A 20547-nucleotide genomic window follows, 5' to 3' on the forward strand; every position below is an offset into this window, starting at 1 on the left:
GATTCTGCTTCATCCACCTTATTCCCCAGACCTTTTTTTTTTAGAGATTTTTATTTTTCAAGCACTTTGACAACTTTCAAAACCAGGCAGTCGCAGAGAAGCTTTCAGGGAGTTTAGTGATCATAGAAACTCTGATTTCTACAGCAAGGGCATAAACAGCATCGTTACACGTTGATAAAAGTGTGTTGAAGCAAATGGTGATTAATTTGATTAAATCATGTTTTACAACACTGGTTTATCCTTTTCAAACTTCACAGTTCAAAAATGGTATTTATTTCAGGACAACCTAAAAAATACAGTTTGGGATTCTGTGCATGTTACCAGAGACCGAACATACGATTTACGGAGATTGTTTATAATATGTTCATTTTCTGATGTTCAAAAACAAAACACGTAGGTTCAAGAATGATAGAGATGAAATAACCTAAGCACTTTTTGCATAGTGGACCTTTCTTCTTCAGGGGCAAACTGTTCATTTTCTGTTTATTTCTGTACCAAAGAAGACAGTAAAAACAGTTTTATTTAATTAACAAAACATTAAGATGAAATCATTTTTATTCTAGTATTACCATTGTCGTTACACTTTTATTTTATTTTTTGAGTGTGTGTATCTGTAATGGTTTGTTTCTTTGTTTTTGAATTTCGCGCAAAGCTACACGAGGGCTATCTGCACTAGTCGTCCCTAATTTAGCAGTGTAAACCTAAAGGGAAGGCAGCTACTCATAACCACCCACTGTTAACTCTTGAGCTACTCTTTTACCAACGAATAGTGGGATCGATCGTAACGTTATAACGCTTCCAAACTGAAAGGGCGAGCATGTTTGGTGCGATGGGGATTCAAACCCTCAACCCTCAGATTACGAGTCGAACGCCTTAACCCTCCTGGCTATGTCAGGTCGTATCTGTAATGGAGTAAAAATAGACTGACTACAAAAACTAAGTAAAACACTTTCAGAATCTTCTTACTACCATAGGAATGAACGAAATAAAGTTACTAAACAAACTGTTTCTCTGGATGTTCAATTTCTACAAACATTTTCTGAAGATATGACTGAGCTTAACATACGTTTGAAACCGTCATCCTTCAAACAGGATACGACGAGAAGGATAGATTACTTTCAAAGTTTCATTGATGCATCAAAGACGTTAATATTAAACAATTCCTCATATACAAACTAATAGAAATACCAAAAAACGCGCGCGCATATGTGTGTTTTAATATTCACGTTTTTTCTTAAGATCTAATTACCGTTTTATTAGACTTTAGTTATTATGACCGTGTATTTTTAACCAGAGACTGACTCATCGATGACTATTTCACTGTATACGATAGATGAGTCAACCTAAACCACTGGATACATGTCTTGGCAATGTAAATGACTTTAATAATATCTAGCAGAAGAACGGGACCAAACATTAGTTCTACTGATTTCACAAAGAAAACTTTAATGCAATAGATGGTTGATACGTCCTTCTAGCCAAAACTAAAGTTATCAACGAACTACAAACTACAAGTTAAAACCAAAATAAACGTCACATTAATGACATTAATGAAGACAAATTTTAAAAGTCGTGATAAAAATACTTTATATTTTGGAGTAACTGTATTTCAACAAAGGATAGTAGCTTAAAGCAGGGCTATCACTACAGCGTTGCTAACTATAATATTATATTCTTTATGCAAATTGAATGAGGACTAATGTTATACAGAGGGTGTGGTTGATCATGTGAACAGAAATATAAATAGATGACTGAAGCTTCTGAGGGTAAAATGACTGGCTAATACAATGGTCGATTCAAATGTTACATGTCCAGTCAATTGCACATGTTAATTAGAATATGAGTAATATAATTTTTGTAGTCCATTAACTCATGATACAGTTAAAATGAAACTTCTTTTCAAGGATTAAACGCAGAACTTGCGACAGAAAAATGTCAATTGTAACTACGGACTGTAAAAACTATGCTGGCACTTTATATTTTGGTAGATATTTTCTATAAACACAAGAGCACTTTCTGTTTTACGAAAATAAATGTTTTCTGGTTAAACAATTTAAAAAAATGTCTTAGTAATCAACATAAAACTTGTATCTTGAACATTATAGTTTATAATACCCAGATGACAAACTTTGAGATGAGGCTTTTTAAAATATTTCATAAGCATGTCATAACATACAAGAAAGAATCTTTCAATGTATAGGAAAAAAAATTGAAAAGTTGGGTGGTTTAGAAACAGGAGCAGTATGCTTGTTTTGTAAATGGAGGCTCGTTACCACTAGCTGTATGGTAGCGTGAGTCCTCCCCCAGCAAATCGCCTTAGTTAGGATTGTTGTCAGTTTCTGGTTTTACAATAATAGACACACGTCACGAATACCAAAAAAAAAAAAAAAAAAAGGTCACTGTTTGTCAATAATCAGTAGCATTGTTAAGCTGTCGGTGATTCTCTCTCTTGAGTCCGCGGTAAAACAGTTTACTATAAAGTCCCTTAAAGGCAACGGGACAACTGTAATCGGTTTAAGAAGTTACTATTGTGGTATTGGATGTAAAGAATCTATTACAACTTAATGCTAGATAAAAAATTTTCCTGGAAGAATAGATAATAAGCAACACATAGGAGAATTCTAACATATCTTGAATACGGTAATATTTCAGAAGAAAATAAAAACGTATTTTAAAAAAATATTAATCAAATTTATAAAATCTTGATACCGTGCCTTATTCGCTTTAAGTCCCTAACGTTTAGACCACTTCAAAAATTGGAACTTCTTTTTCTTTGATTTTATAAGGAATATTCCACCTTCCTCACATATCTAGTTACATTCATGTAAGAGTGGTTTATTTTAGATAAATAATTTTCTTTTTCAACCTACGATGAAAATTCAGCGTAGCTCACTGACGTAAATATATTTCAAAAGCATCTTTAATAACATAAAACTATATAACTAAATAGACTATGTATTTATAAATAAATTTTAGAAGCCTGTGTAAAAAAAAATTCTTATCTTAAAAAGTATGTACAGAAACAACTGACAAAACCAAAACGTCAAACTGCAGAGATATCAGGCCTTTTAAAATAATCACTTTATGTATTTAGTAAGAGAAAAATGACGTATTAAATTAGCGTACAAAAAATTAAAATAAACTAATCCTTATTGAGAAACAAGCACTAAGTAGTATAATAAAATGAAACTAAATAACTTCTCCAGAACGTTCAAAGTTTCTCAGATGATTCAGACTTGAACTTTCATTTAAACATTCGGTAAAACTCCAATTAAAGTCTTTCTATCCGATTTCTACCGAATTTTCTAATAACTAAATTTATGTCTAGGTTTTAATCCATTCGGGTATATAATTAATTTCATTCTGTAGAAATAAATACCGTTCTTCGGTAAATCAGCGATTTCTTTCTCACTGCGATACATTATACAATAAAGATAGATATTAAAATACATACGTACAGTAAATTTGGAGTAACGAACGAATCTCACAAGTTCTTGGTTTATATCAACCATTATTTGATCCACAAGGAAAACAAGAAACTATCAACTGCAATGTCCACTTTGTGACACATTCAGACAAGCGCACACCCACTCTTTACTCATCACTCTAACTAACCTCCCGTTTCTCTTCCCGTTCCCACTGGATCTAATGACCAATCAAAGCTAACTTACTCATTCACGCAGTTACAAAAACACAGTATATCAGATATCTCAAAACTGTAGAACAGCTTCGGCCACCTACTGCAGGAAAACAAAATCAGAGCACTTCTTCATCAGAAATATGACAGATAAAATATTTAAAATAGCGTTTTAAAGAACAGTTCCATACTTGTATACACTATTTGAGAGTTGTACGTGGTGACGATGTTTTCTTTGCACTTTCTACTCTCCATACCAGTTCACAGCAGGGTCACCAAAGTGTGGGTCGCAGAAGAGGGCAAAGTAAAATAAATGTTTTTATTTTAAGATTATGTGTAAGGCAATAATCCTAAACATTTTGAACAAATAAAGCCAACATAGTTCCTGAAATATAGTAGAATACTAAAACTACCCATAGCTACACATGGATTTCAGAGAATTGTCCGATTCTTCGTATGAGTCGCGAGTTAGGAAAAGTTGAGAATTTCTGCTTTAGGGTGTACTAGTTTAAGATTTACTAGCATTATACTGAGTTATATTCGCTAAACATGCAGCACTTTTAAAGAAACAGGTCACATACGACAAAAGCATGACAAATAGTTTCGTGTGCCAATATATTTACCTCTCTTGATATTTTAATGATGTAGAGATAATAATTAAATTATAAAGATTTAATACTGAACAAACGGCTTTTGTTCTCATGGTTAATAATGCCAAAAACATGATTCAAAAACTGGTTACAAGGCGCATACGATGGTTTTGTTTTGTTTTTGATTTCGCGCAAAGCTACTCGAGGTTCTATCCGCGCTAGCCGTCCCTAATTTAGCAGTGTAAGACTAGAGGGAAGGCAGCTAGTCATCACCACCCACCGCCAACTCTTGGGCTACTCTTTTACCAACGAATAGTGGGATTGACCGTAACATTATAACGCCCTCACGGCTGAAAGGGCGAGCACACGATGGTAAGTCTTTCTTCTTTATAAATGAACATCATTGAATATTACAAAATGTACAGATAAATCATACCTGAATGTTATAGTACGCATCTTAAATAGAATAGCTTTTATTTTGGTCTACTTTTAAGTTCCTGGTGTTCAGGGCTAAAGCAAGTCAAAGAAAAGTGTTTGTTTAAATTACAAGAGGTCAAAAATAAGTGTTAGTATAAATAATAAGAGATCAAAGAAAAGTGTTTAGAAAGTTACAGTTTTTATTTACACTTGTGCGATTATTTGTAGAAAAATAAAAATACTTCTTATTTCATCATCTTTTTTTTAATGACTTCACTGAATAAATGAAAGATGAAATAGACAGGATTCCAACCCGCAGCTACATGTTAGACGCTTGAACGTAGTCTCGAGTCTGAGTCGGGTACTGACCCTGTTTCAACTTTCAAAAACAAAAATGTCAAGTTTACATATCAGAAGACCAGTGTTAAAGTTGGTGACGATATTTATAAACAAACATATTTTAACTGGGAGGAAAAACACATTAAAGAGAGATTTGTGGAAATATAAATAAAAGACCTACAAACTACTAATTATATTAGTTATTAATAAGCAGTTAAATCAGCACTGTAAAATAATAATGAATTAAATATCGCCTTAATTATCGGTCCAAGTTGTGAATTAATGTCTGTGATAATAGCACCTAGATACTTGGGGATTTGTCTTCACGAGGGTTATCTGTGCTAGCAGTCCCTAATTTAGCAGTGTAAAACTGAAGGGAAGGCAGCTACACATAACCACCCATCATCAACTCTTGGGCTACTCTTTTACAAACTAATAGTGAGACTAACCGTCATATTAGAACGTCCCCACGACTGAATGGACAATCATGTTTGGTGCAACTGGGATTCGAACCCGACACCCTCCGATTACGAGTAGAGCTCCCTAACCACCTGACCATGCCGGGCCTACTGGGGATACCCCATATATCAGACAAACGAATCCACCTTAATATTTCTACTAATTAGACTCTCAACCTCTTTCCTTACAAGGCCCGGCATGGCCAGGTTGTTAAAACACACGACTCGTAATCTGAGGGTCGCGGGTTCGAATCCTTGTCACACCAAACATGTTCGCCTTTTCAGCGGTGGGTGGTGATGACTAGCTGCCTTCCCTCTAGTCTTACACTGCTAAATTAGGGACGGCTAGCACAGATAACCTTCGTGTAGCTTTGTGCGAAATTCAAAACAAACCATCCTTACAAAAAGATAAACAGAACTATAAAATATTGAATAGAACTAAACAGAACTGTGGATATTAAGTAAATCTTCTGAAGAAAGGAAGTTTGGGAGTAAGAACTGTACAAGAATTTCTTATGATAGGATGTATTAGTTCCATTCAATATCTTATAGTTTCATTTAAGCGTAAGAGGAACGTCGGTATAAACTCGGTCACTTGATGTTAGTTTATCTGTCCCAGTTACAGTAAATACAGTTACTTGAAAAAAATTGCTATTAGCTTACTTATAAATTAAAGTAACTTACGATTTTATGGGTAATATGTATTCTTGAATACTTTTATAGGTTGGTAAAGGTAAATATAAATCATCATAAACTTCATGTTTAAACTCAATAACTATACAAGATTTCTCTTTTTTTCTTTACTTAGGTCTATAATTAAGTTATAGGTTAATGAAGGTTAATTAAACTTTTAAAACTGAAAGTTTAACAGACTCTAACAGATATTAGAGTTTTGCATTTTTAATTCAAATACTTATTCTCTTATAAAGTTTACCAAATTAACATATCAGTCAAGTGCAGAAATCAAAATTTACAAAAATTTCAAACTCAATGCATTCGTTTCTATTTTTACCTTTACGCCTATTTTTAATTTCTTTATTTCTACAAATATGTCTTTAAAATAAATTTCTGATATTGGAATCTTCACTTATTTTACCATTATGGATTAAATTATGGTGTTGAAAATAAAACTGTTTAAGTTATATATGATATTCTCTTTCTGTTAAGAAATTTGTTTTTAAGATTTTTTTATGATATAGTAATTTTACACGATTAAATGAATGTTTATTAAAAGGACTTACTCCAATTGAATTAGGAAAACCCTTTTGAACTTGTGATATACATGGCCTTAAAGATGTAGGACAAACAACTAATTTCTTGACTAAGAATTAACCTACACTGATCGTTCAGCTAGCTATTAAGTAGTACACGAAGATAACAAATATTCCTAAAATAGAAAACAAGACAAAAGACGATAAAATCAACACCTCAATATAATTTTCCTTTAAATAAATAAATAAATACTTTACAAACTGTTGAGTACATTAATTGTTAATAGGCGATCAAATAAGCATTATAAAACAATAATGAATTAAATATCGCATTACTGTTATCAGTTCGGGTTGTTAACTTATTGACACATTAGATAATGTTTGTAGTAATAGCACCCAAATGCGTTGTGAATATTCCATCTATCGGACAAAATCGATAAAAATATTTGTCTATTGCTGTAATCAATCACAGTAAAGTGATTAACGCATGCTATTAACATTTGAAATGAATATTATGAAAGTTATTATTACTAGGATTTTTGTGATTAAGTGGTTTACTTTCAGTTTGAGAAAATATAAAATATGATTATGTTAAGGGGCTTCAGATGGTTTGGCAGATCGCGTTAAGAGTTTTAAGAGAAACGTATCAAGAAAACAGATGATGAGGTGAATATGTACTGAGTATAAACATAGACATATCAGTTCCTAACCCTAGTCGGTATTTTAGAATCTGATAAAAGTCCGTATCTTGCTGCTGCCTCTGGACATTTTCAAACCTCACTAATTTATCTACCCTTCGAAGTAAAATGTCCTTACAATGTTTAATTTAAAAGAAAGCCGACGAACCTACCCAGCCCATGCGTAATCGAATACTAGTACATGCCGCTCGTCTGGTTTAGCTAAATCGTGAACTCCTGGGTGAGTCAGTCAGTACCCACGGAGCGTATGAGTAAATTGTCGCCAGACACCACATGCTGGGCTCGAATCAGTTTCAAAGTTAAGTCATTTTCTAATCAGATCATCAGGAAACGTGATAGGGAGAGGGGGTCAAGGTAAAAACAGGGATTGATGCCATTTCGTCGAAAAGTAGATAATACTTTATTTTTTACACTATCTTCATTCATTATTAGATTAGACTCACGACAAGCTGAAAAACATGTGCTCAGAAGCAACTTGATAAAGAATTAGGAAATAAAATCAGTGTCTAAACAAACGACAATGTTTTAACCTTATGCAACAGTTCTTATGCGTAAAATACGTTGAGTTCCTGCTTGCTATAAATATCACATTTGTTCACCTATATTTGAACAAGAAGAAACAGATAATTACTTACTATAAGCCCTTCTGAAGCTTGTAATGAAAATACACCAATATTAAAGTTTGTAAAACTCCAGGTAAATAAGATGTTACTTTCCTTCTTCTTAAAGAGTGGAGTGTAAAATCAGTTTCCACATTTGTAATATTTGCTGTTTTTATATATCATCCTTTCGCAGTAAAATAAAGAGCTTCGTAATCTTCACCAGGTCAGAACAGAAACAATGCCTTATAAAAAAAACAAACAACTTAAATCCTGTTTGTATAAGGTTACCTTACTGTGATGAGTATAACCGGAACAAGATGTCAGTGTGTTCTGATGGGGGGGGGGGTGTTGGCATAGCCTCATTTACTAGAAAACATCGATACTTTACAACCGATTTAACCACTGTTTCTACGTCGAAATACTTGTACACGACACAGTATATTATTTTGTATAAATATTCTTGTGTTATAAAAAAATATAAAAACACTTTTGTCATCATAGGTCAATTGAAATAAAAATTCGTACTAGCTTGCATACTTGTTTAGGAAGACCAGATATAAGGGTACTCTCTAAGTCACACCTCTGGGATCCTAAGGGTATATGCTGAGAATGGAAGCAATTGGTCCAGCGCTTCGCCAGTTACAATAGAACTCACACACAAACCTTTGTCAAACATTTCATGATTGTTCAGTAAGTTATGGCGAGGGCTATTTGTGATTTTATATTATTATTAAGATATATCAATTTTAGAGTTTCTTTTTTATTTTTATTACAATTTCACAAACTTTAAGGACATCGATTTGCGGAAGTGTTTTTGAACACTAATTGTTTTATAATAAATATTTTAGAATATCGGTTTATAAATATATAGGTATTATGTAGCTTGTGTTACAATAGCGTTTAAATGGTTTTCAAAATTTTAAAAGTGACTCCCTTAATGCCAATTACATATATTTATTAAAGTGATCATTTATCTGAACAGCTTTCTGCAGAAAACCTATTTGGCTCAGTGTTAAATTGCAGGACTTGTAACACTAAAATTCGAGATTCTATCCCTATGGTGAAAACAACACATGTCTCACTGTGCAGCGTTGCTCTAGAACAACTTTTCTGCAACGCTATCTCATAACAAAAAAGACATTTACCATCTGCATGTTCAAGTTTTCTATAAGTTAGATTTCTGGAAGCAAAAGTAACTTGCATTAGCCTTTATTCAATGCTTTTTTATCGTACTTTTCTGATATTTTTCTTAACTGATAGATTAACACATTTATTAAACTAACTAAAAATATATTAATTACAAAGTCTTACTACGACATTGCAATGAACTATCCTTTGTTGTTGTTTTTTAATTTCGCGCAAAGCTACTCGAGGATTATCTGCGCTAGCCGTCCCTACTTTTGCAGTGTAAGACTAGAGGGAAGGCAGCTAGTTATCACCACCCACCGCCAACTCTTGGGCTGCTCTTTTCATCAAGTGTGTTTGTGTTTTTCTTATAGCAAAGCCACATCGGGCTATCTGCTCAGCCCACCGAGGGGAATCGAACCCCTGATTTTAGCGTTGTAAATCCGGAGACATACCGCTGTACTAGCGGGGGGCCTTTTCATCAAGAAGAAACGGCTAAAAGGGCGAGCATGTTCGGTGCAATTGGGATTCGAACCCGTGACCCTCAGATCACGAGTCGAATGCCTTAGCCCACCTGGCCATGAACTATCGAATACGTACTATAAATGAATAACAGGAACTTGAAAAAGCGGCATTACAACGCTAAATGAACACATGCCGACTTATCAGAAGAAACAAAATCCCACATATGACATTCATTGTATTAAAAGGTACCTTCAATAGAGTATTACGACATAAGGATATCAGTCACAGCGTGTACTATCAACAAAAACATTTTGTACAACTAGTGGTTATGAGAGATGTTTACTTACACATCTAGCAATGATTGTAGTGCGATCTTGGCAAACTCAAGTAACTTTCGTACAACAGTAGCGAAAAATGTCACCTGTCATGTTTGGCGACTTCACTCCTAATCATTACAGATATGAATTGACAAAAACCTTCACTTCCGGATGATTTCTAAGTGGTCGTTCCTGTCATTTAAGTTTACCTAAAACTGATGGCTTTAGATATGTTGTGAACAGCCTACAGAGCGAAAGATTGAACGCATGTCAGATGAGATTTGTTTAGTTTCTAAAAAATATACAGATAATACCACATACTTCCATTTTTCTCATATACTCTGCTAGTGTCTACGGCAAGACTTTAAATGTATTTTTTTTATTATACCGTCTACAAGATAATAACGATTCATAACTAAGAACTGAGTCATGAGATTTGGTAAATGATTTTCTCTATAGTTGTGTTTGGAATTTTGGCAGAAACTTCACAGGTCAAGATAACATTGTTTAAAGCAAGGCGTATCAGCAGTTTGATAAAGTGCTAGTGTTTGAAGTCGTTTTCATACCCTATATTTTTTAAGTATGTATTCAGCACTAATTTTCGAATGTTTACTCTGAGAACAAACAGAGTAAGTTCTCTTACATGTTGAATAAATCTATGCCTTATTATAGCGAAGTCGTTCAAGAATATCTAGTTTCGTAATGTTATAAAAATCTGTTTGAAAGTAATGAGCGAGTTTGGATAAACCTGCTACGTGATACAGAGCTTCGGGATATTAGTCTCGGTATGGTTTCCCGGGTATACCTGGTGTGTCTCTTCCGAAGAACACGACTTCCGACTGAATTGTCACTTCACTGTTATCGACATTATGATTAACTCAAAACATACGGGTGTTTATAAGTCATCGATTCTAATCTGACATCCGTTTTTATAGTCGTAAACAGATTTTATTGGCTGCTTGAACGGTACTGTTACTAACTTACCAATAAAATTTAAACAAAACATTCATTAGTACAATGCTGTGATACGTTTGAAACCCACCTATACAGATCCTACATTTTGATTTATTTTTTTTGTTTATTAAGCAGAAGAGAAATTTTCGAATTCTCTCCAGTTTCAGTTGTCATTTTAGAACCAAAAATATTACAAGATAAAGTATTACTGTTAAAGATTGTACTGAATTAATTTACACTACAAATTAAAAAAAAAAAACTAGTTCTGAGAACAATCGTCTAATTTTTCAAATTATAAATTATCTTTGAGGTCCAGATTGACTATAATAATAATGTAACAGTACTGATTGATGAACCGTTCTCTGTTACTGTTAAAAATATCTATACTTTGGAGGATATAAACGGTATTTCTCATAAAACGTGAAGCTCAATTCGAAGGTTAATGACAAACTGAAATATCCCTTCTGGTATATTGATTGGTTTGTCTTGAATTTCACACTGGCTGTCCTAAGTTTAGCAGTGAAAAACTAGAGGGAGAGCAGCTGGTCAACACCACCTACCACCAATTCTCGGGTTACTGTTTCACCAACTGTTTAGTGGAACGGGCCATGACGTTATAACGTCTCTATGGCTGAAATGGAGAGCATGTTCGTTGAAGGGGATTCGAGTCCGCGACCCTCAGACTGGGAATCGAGCGACCTAACCAGTCCCCACTGCACTAGTCATTTCATCAGTAATTCTACATAACACACTAAATCAGTTTGGCCAATATATTGGCATGTCTAACAATAAAAACACACTAAATGTTAATTCTAAAACATTTATAATCCATGATAAGATGCCTAAAAAAAGGTTTACAGTTAATTTTGATGTCAAACGTTTGGTTCTATAATTGGCACAGAAAGCAACCTCCATAAGAAAATAATCTGAACTCTTGTACACACCTTGTCGTATGTGTCTTAACATTTTCCCACATTTTCAAGAACTACCTTTCCTGATATTCATTATTTACGTTCTAACATTAGTAGTTAGCGTTTTAATAAAGATAGACTGGTTTGAAGTATTAAATTCGAAGTTCAAGAGAGATGTCTGAAGAGTATAATCAGTTTTACATACTTATAGAACATAAAATAATACTTATCTTATGAACTACTTTGACCTACGAAAGCAAAACGATTCGTATTTCATGAATCGCTTAGTTGCATTTTATAATTATTATTTTTACATCCAAAGATTGAAGTTTCATTCTACCAAACAGGCAACTTATTATAAATAAATATTACTATGCTTTTGTTCAAAGACAATTTTGGAATACCACTTCATATTTAGAAGATAGTAATTTGCCATGAAACCACAAAATCTTTAAATACTTCTCTGCATCTATTTATCACACTACCACATCAACTGCAAACCCGAACCATGACTCTAAAGTTACTTTATTTGTGTTGCTTCCTCAAGATGAGTTTTGTCTACAGATTTCCTTGGCATAAAGAAAACTGAACGAAAATTTGGCGAATATCATTGAATAATTGCTAGTTTATAACCTCCCTGAAATAATGTTCAAGTGCTGTCCATGAGGTCTAAGGTCAAACCTACAGAAGAGCAGACAAAGGAATGTAGCCCTTAGAAAATAGTGGTCACTATACTTGCTTCACCATCACGTGAAATGGTCAAGTAACTCTACATTTATTAATGTGGCTGACCACACATCACTAATTCGAAACTTCCGCTAATTTGCTGATGCAGATGTAACCACATTACTGTTATGACTTAGCAGTCACAGCACTTCTCGCCTCCAACTATTTGCCTCCTCCGGGTGTCATCTCCTGTTAGTGCCATTATTCAAGCTTCGTGATTGATGCTCCTTATAAATTGGATAAATTGGAATTGTACCTTTGGCTGCAAACAGCCGCAGTTGCCATTACTCGTCCATAATGAGATGTCAATTGCTTTCTACGTTTGCAAGGGCCCAGCGGGAATTGTCAAGAAAAGACGCCAGTCGAACGATAGTGGTAACCCAGGAGACAAGAAACGCTTCTAGTTCTCTGTCTGATGGCTTCATTCAAATCATGTGAGTTCAGCATCTTCATTCTAAACTGCTGAGCAATAGAATTTTTCAAATATTCAATATTTCAATGAGATGAACTGTATAATAGCATAAAGTGGCGTATAAAATTCTACAAATTCTTTCGAACCTGCCGCTATTTAAGATTTATGCATGAAATAAATGCGTAGGTCCCCTCCCCCCCAGCCATGAAAAGCTAGAACTGTGCCAAATGCAAATGTGAGACTGACAGCGGAATGTTTCTTGGATGGAAGATAATAGAAATTTACCAAAAAAAAGTTTTTGAAATTCGATCGTTGTCTTTAAAAACTTATAGGACCGAATACAAACCCGTATTTTCTATCAAATAGAAATTAATAATGAAAAGTAAAATCACGTTTAATGTTAGAGGGTATTTGCAATGTTTGAATTTTCGACCTTGCTTTTTTTACTATAACATACCAAATCCAATACCAACTGTTGGTGATATACAAATAATAATCTCTGCTTTAGCAATGGTGTGGAGGCTGACCTTGTTAAATAATGTAATGCATGGAAACCTCAGCTCAACTGAGGTGTGTATTATACATTTCTATAGTGGATTAAACCAAATTGGAGAATGGCTCAACGTGTTTATGTAGTATAAATTTAATAAACAAAATAAAAGCTATGATCTTCATTCACATTATCAGTAATTATTAAGGCTGTAACTCGACATACGTAGCAAGATGCACACTTTACATAATATATTAATTAATTTACACCTTTATAATCTCTATGAAACCAAAACATCAAAACAATAAAAATTTTCCAAAGGTAATCGACCACAATTTCTTTATGAATATGGACCGCCATAGCTATGTAGTTAGGGCGATCGACTTGTAACCTGAGGGTCGCGAGTTCGAATCCTCGTAACACCAAACACGCTCGTCCTTTTAACGGTGGGGGCTTTATAATGTGACGGTCAATCCCACTATTCATTGATAAAAAGAGTAGCCCAAGAGTTGGCGGTGGGTGGTGATGACTAGCTGCCTTCCCTCTAGTCTTACACTGCTAAATTAGGGACGGCTAGCGCAGATAGCCCTCGAGTAGCTTTGCGCGAAATTCAAAACAAAAACCTTTCCTGGAGTACGATATCACGTGTGTTGTCTACTTCCATAGCGTGCTTAGGGGCCAGTAACCCAATACTTGGGTCCTCCGAATGGCTTCCAAAAAGCTTTCCAACTTACTTTAACCCGGCTTCTTATCAGAAATTCCTTCCAAATGACGTAAGTTATGTAATTTTACGTTACTATTAATAAGGATAAAGTGAAATCATGGGTTACGATTTCAGTAAAATCCCTATTATTAAGACAGATAGAGTAAGAAAATGAGTGTGCGTGCGCGCACGTTTTCTTATAGCAAAGCCACACCGAGCTATTTGCTGAGTCCACCCAGGTGAATCGAGCCACTGATTTTAGCGTTGTAAATCCAAAGACTTACCGCTGTACCAGCGGGGGACGATTATTAAAAGAAAGATACATTTTGTTCGATAAAGCGTCAGTATAGTACAGGGTGTTCGGAAAGTCACTGTGTACTTACATATTATTAACAGATATGTTTTAATATAGAATACAGGAGGTAAATATGAGTGACAATTATAAATAATGTTTAAAGTGACCCCCGTTGGCATCAATACAGGCTTGGATCCTTCTTATTTTGTTTCTAAACACCGCTATCAGTTACTGGGTTGAAATAGACTGAATAAAATATGGTTACAAAACTGCACAGTGACTTTCTGAACACCCTGTAGTATAACCTCATACACTTTAAACCTAAGAAAATATGGGATTAAATGATTACGGCCTGTTAGCATCACTAAAGAATTACAGGATTTACATTTCCCGAGTTAAGTAGTGAGCGCAACTGTTAATCGTAACAACAACAACAAAAGGTTAATATATTAAGATTTATATGCGGTAAGAAACCACTTCAAATATTTGTTAAGCTTGTAAAATTACGTTTCAGAAGTGGTTTTAAATATACATATTGTAAATCTAGAAGTATGCATTTCTTTGGGGAAAATAATAGTTTTGAACAGGTAATCTATAGTTTAGCTTTGCGTTGAAACAAATTTTTTTTCTCCAATGGAAGCCATCTGCTTCTTTTAAACGATACATTTATGTTAATTGTTTCAGGTTGTGAAAATAATTTCAATTCTGCCATGTTTCATAACATAAATAAACAGTCAAGTTCACTAGCATATATATATTTATAGCTTCTTGGTCGACTCGTAATAACTTTTCACATCACTTGTTTTATATTTTTGTTTCAATTATTTGAAGGATTCTCAACAAGCATATTCTACGACGAAAAGCGATAAAGCAAGAATAGTAGAGCTTTACCACGAAAAGTCAAATTATCCCAAACTATTCTCTATTTTTAGTGTAAAATGAGTGAATGATTGGGACACCACAGGCACAATTAAAATACTTCTCTATTATTACCAAACGTCGTCCCAAATTTTCTAGTTACGGATTAGAGAGAAGGCTGCTAGTTAAAAAATCCAACTCTGTTTATTTGATTCCTCTAGTAGAGTAGAGGTTTGATTATCATTCTTGTAGGTGCACCATGGTTGTAAATCGCAGAGTTTTTTTTTTCGGCAACGGGTTGAGAACCATGAACCATTGGATTCATAGCCTGAGCCCATTAATCACTTAGCCACGTCCAACTCAATAAAATGAAGAAATCAACTAACAAACATTAATTAAACTATATATTAATTCTCGAAGTACAAAATTATATTTAAGAAAATAGAAATCTGAAAAAGTAATCGGATAGAATAAGTGAACACAATGAAAAAAATGTTTCATCTAAGATTGAAAACATCAAGATATAGAAATGTTCTTCCACTTACAACCTGGTCTTTTAAAGGTAGTTTTTGGAAGTAAAGAACTCCATATCCATTAAGCGAAAACAAAATAATTTCAAATAAACCCGCATTTTTTGGTTGATTCTGACGAATGCGAGATTTCCCTGGTGTGAGGGTAAGAAATACTGCCACGTAATGGAATGTCGGGAATTTCTGAAGAAACTACACGACAAAGATCCCTTGGGCCTAATCAGAAAGACGCAAATGTCTTCCTAAATAAACTGGCTGATACATTGCGTAGTTCCTTCCATCAAGATGTGAACCATGTTATTCCAGAGAACACTAGACATTTCTATAACGTAAGATAACCACATGGTTTGTGGTTCATCTGACAAATGAGATGACAGTTTGACGTGATACCATTATTATATTACATCAAAAAAGTTATAATGGCTACAAAATTTTCAATACTAGTGAGAAATTCGATTTCAGCTGTAAAATTATTTATAGCAATTCTTCGTACGTGCAAACAACCTTAATAATAGGCAGATAGAAATACGAATTTATTTGTTCTAATAATCTATCTAACCACATACAGAACGTCTGCTGTTACATTTTACTATCCTATTGAATAGAGATACCCGGTTTAATTAAAAACGCGTAGCAGTGTCAGATCCCTTATATGTGTATACCTTGTCCATTGGTATACAGTGTACTTCTGTACTGCGGACAAAACAGATCAATAGTGGACGCAATTCGATTACAAGGAGGATATGGAGTGAAATCTCTCTCTCTTGTTGACTGAATATAAGCCAAAACACCCTCTGTCTTCAGCAGACAATTGAGCTGGTATGACTCACTGAATGGTTCAGAAACAGACACTAGTTTGTGTCCTCCCATAGAGAAAACCCGTTTGTTGTGTTGATGACCATCCATTTCATCTCTAATTCCGTACGCTCGCAGCAAATAGCCTTTTAGAGGAGAAGTATTTGCCCTGTGAAGCGGTCAACCACAGTAAAACTGTTAGCACTTAAAGCATTTTCTCCAGCGTAAAAATCTCTTCCCTATCTGAAGCTTTGTGTTAAAGGACCCTATCACTCGAAGCAGCTCATGAAGCTTACGGTAAAAAGATTCCATGGGGTACGCATAAATCATGTTAAAAAATTAAATCAGTAACAAGGAAGAAGAGATCAGTACCAGAAATAAGGCTCATTGCGCTTCAGAGGCTTTGAAGCGATTAGGAATGATATCAATCCAATCTCATTTCAGACTAATACAGAGTTTTAACGAGGTTTCAATTCTCACTATCATTTTGTAACAACGTCTGATGGATAAAACTGTTTTGTCACAAGGTGTGACAGCATGTCTTGCTTGTCAGGGGAGAGCTATTTATCAAATATGTTTCTTTACAACATAAACAAAACAGATCTGTTTCTTTCAACGATCCCTGAATGAGAAAAAAGAACAATAATAAAAAGTACAGGTTGATTCTTCCTTGATGCAATTTTAAAATCCAGTAGTTATTATTACAAATTACGTTGCAATTTCCTTGTAATAAATACGTTTTTCCCCTTCACTAACTAAACGATAACAAATGTAATGAAATACAGTATGATATTAAAATGTAAAATTTTCAATATGAACACATCTTTATGATGCGAGTTTATGAATATTTTGTGTCCAAAAGAGCCGTTACATACCATTCCCAAAAGCAATCAATTTTTGGTTTCATTACACTAACTATAAAACGCCAAACGTTGTTAAAATGTAGTTTTGATGCACGCTATTCCACAAATACTGTATATCGGATGCCGTTAATACGTGACTCTCTGATTTGTATATTTCAAATCGTTTTATTATAACGTACTAAACTGTCTGTATTGATAACTCTGGTATTTATTTAGTTTTGTGAAACAATATATTTTGCCGTATCATGATATTATTTCATGTTTATTTGCATAACCAAAATTTTGGAAAAAAATTGTGTTTAAATGAAAAACTGCACAAGGACTATCTGTGATGTGTAAAGTACAGGTGTTGAGTCATTATTTTTAGCGTTACAATAAGATTATCACTGAGCCAACAGAGGTATTTTGAAAAGATAAGTAACTTTCAAAAATTAAGACAGTTGCAAATAAAATATACAAAATAATTAAGTTTTTACATCGTGATGAGTTAATAAGATTTAAGTTTAGTGTTTTATTTAACACTAGATGTGACCCGCGAAATATTTGCGGTCGTTTTATGTCTTTTGCTTGAGTTTTCCTTATTCTATCATATTCATGCACACCATTCAAGCTGTGCATTTTTTGCAGGCATTTTCTGTCAGATTGATAAATCCTTGTCTTTCTGAACAAAATTAATATAATCAGATAAACAAATTCACGAAGTCAATTTTATTTAATGAAACTATACATACATAGCTTTATTTAATAAAACTTCAAGTACGTAACTTCATTTCATAAAACTAAACCTAAAATAAAGAAAGTAATAATATTCATAACTGTGTACGAACGTGAAAGAGTTATGAGCGCTCAGTATATGACACAGTTTTAAGACTTGAAATGATAAAATAAACCAAAAATAAAACTCCTACTAAAGAAGCAAGCAACTAAAATGTGTTTATAGCATGAAACAAACCGAACCTAAATTATTGTAAAGTAAATGTAAGGTTGTAACGAAGGCAAACTTTTTTGAACATATAGGAATGTTTGAATGAGTGTTGACAAAGTGATAAGCAGATGATTGTGAACGAACTGCGCACGCGTATTTCGGACCTAAATCGTTTTAAAAAGAAACCCGTAGAAACTGTATTTAGAGTAATGCTTGTTGGATCAAGCATTGTTTGTGGGCAATAGTTTGCAAATAAAAAAAAAAAAGTTGAAATCGAAGCCAGTCGTCACTTGACGACGACAACTTTGTACCATCTTTGCGCTGAAATGTTTGAGTGATTAAAAACTTAAATGCCTCCCGCTGGTACAGCGGTATGTCTCCGGATTTACAACGCTAAAATCAGCGGTTCGATTCCTCTCGGTGGGCTCAGCAAATAGCTGTTTGCTTGTGTTTGCTATAAGAAAACACACAAACACAAAAACTTGAAAGGTGGTCCTGAATAAAACACCCAATATGTATTCCGGACGCCTTTGGGAAAGGTCTTTCTAACTATACAAGATTTATAGAGTTTTATCAATAAATTTAGGGAAACGTTTGGGGTAGACAAACACAAACCTATTATTTATATAAATTGATACGTTACAAGAGATCCCCGTAATCAACACACACAAAAAAGATCTAAATGACACATATGAAACAATACATAACGAGAATATCCTTGGGAAAAATATTTATATAAATGGACACAATAACCAGAAAGAAATAAAAATCAATAATATTGTTGAGAAATGATTCCCATTTATTCCATATTTTCAAAATAGTCCGTTGGAGAAATTATTGTTTTAACAGTTTTATAATGTTATAATACCCATGCAAACACTTATTCTAATGATTTCCTTCAAACGTTTCTCTCTATCTTCGTTTAGTTATGCATAAAGCTACACAATGAGCTGTTTTATGCTCACCATAGATGGTTTGAAGTTGATGCCCGGTTCTTCGCATTATAAGCCTAAGAACCACTGGGGAAGAGTAGGTTAATGCTTTACAAGAAACTACATTAGTTTCAGCATTTTGCTTAGACAGTGATTATTTCTTTTGATCCCAAACAAGTTTGTAGTTGTATTTTCTTTTGCAATAAACTACGTTGACCACTTAAAGCATCTATTATTAAACTATGTGGCAAACATTACACTCGATAGTTTTTACATTTAATTGTCAAATAGCAACGAATGGAACAACGCTGAAGAATATCTACACCATGCATCATAATTCTTTATTGGTTAGGTAGTTTTGGCATAAGGCTACACTCTGCGCTATGTCCATTGCTGACAACGAGTTTCATATTTTAGAATTAAGGTTTTTGCTGTTTTTTTTTTTTTTTTTTACCGCTTGGTGCGGATAGTATAGTTTTACAAAAGGAAAACGAATATAATACAATTTTAAAGCCTGGTAAAGGAATAAACTTATGTTTTCTTTGGACACTTTGCTGGACACTTCTGGTTCGAAAACACCCTTTATTATAATTTGCTAAAGATCTCTGCGCTAAAATATTATTTTGAATAAAATCGGAAGATTTTAAGTAAAACTGTAATTACTGAAGCATAGGATGATAAAACCAGTTATAATTACAAGTTAATTTCTGAGCTAGGCAAGTCGATATCAACTGATGTCTGTGTGTCTTGACTCACTTTTGAACCTCTAGGTTTAACCTAATGTATAGAATCTTATTTATACACGCAAATATGTATTAACACTTTATGTTAAAGTGGCATGTTTTTCTCAGAAGCTTAAATACCCACTCAGGCAATCAACAAAAACAAGTTATTTATGTTTGCTTGCTGTGTTGTTGTTAAATTATAGATATATTGTGATACCATAAAAGTACAATACTCTTCTATTGCAAAAAACGTTATCTTTGTCAAGGTTGTTTTCGTTTGTAATTAATTTAAGCAAACTCTAAAAACTAAAGTAGCATTTCTCTGTGTATATATCGTCAACGAATAAAAATCAGCATTTGTAAACGTTGAATAGTTTTATGAATCTGTGGAAATAAGTACACGACACACCATAAAGAGACAAGTCTTTCTAATATTAGACTTGGCATGAAGTGTAACTACGCACTTTGTTTAGGTTTTTACTACTTTTCGTGGTTATAATTCTTTAAAAGATACCCATAAAATTAGAGTCTGAGGGGTCACAGACGAAAGAGCGTGTTGCACGAATACG

At 33.8% G+C, this 20547-nt stretch overlaps 1 protein-coding gene across 8 annotated transcripts in view; it reads right to left on the reverse strand.

Moving 5' to 3' along the window:
* Positions 1 to 20547, reverse strand: part of LOC143239881 (plexin-B-like) — a 172414-nt gene that overhangs the window by 58290 nt on the left and 93577 nt on the right. Inside the window, exon 1 of one of the 8 annotated variants that reach the window (XM_076481494.1) lies at positions 3459 to 3629. The exons of 6 other annotated variants lie outside the window; for them this stretch is intronic. The gene's annotated coding sequence lies outside the window, so the exon portion shown is untranslated. Of the gene's footprint in view, positions 1 to 3454; positions 3630 to 20547 lie in introns of those variants that run through there. One more of the 8 variants, XM_076481496.1, reaches the window with a different exon arrangement.

The sequence above is a fragment of the Tachypleus tridentatus genome, chromosome 13, assembly GCF_004210375.1.
Source record: "Tachypleus tridentatus isolate NWPU-2018 chromosome 13, ASM421037v1, whole genome shotgun sequence".
NCBI lineage: Eukaryota > Metazoa > Arthropoda > Merostomata > Xiphosura > Limulidae > Tachypleus > Tachypleus tridentatus.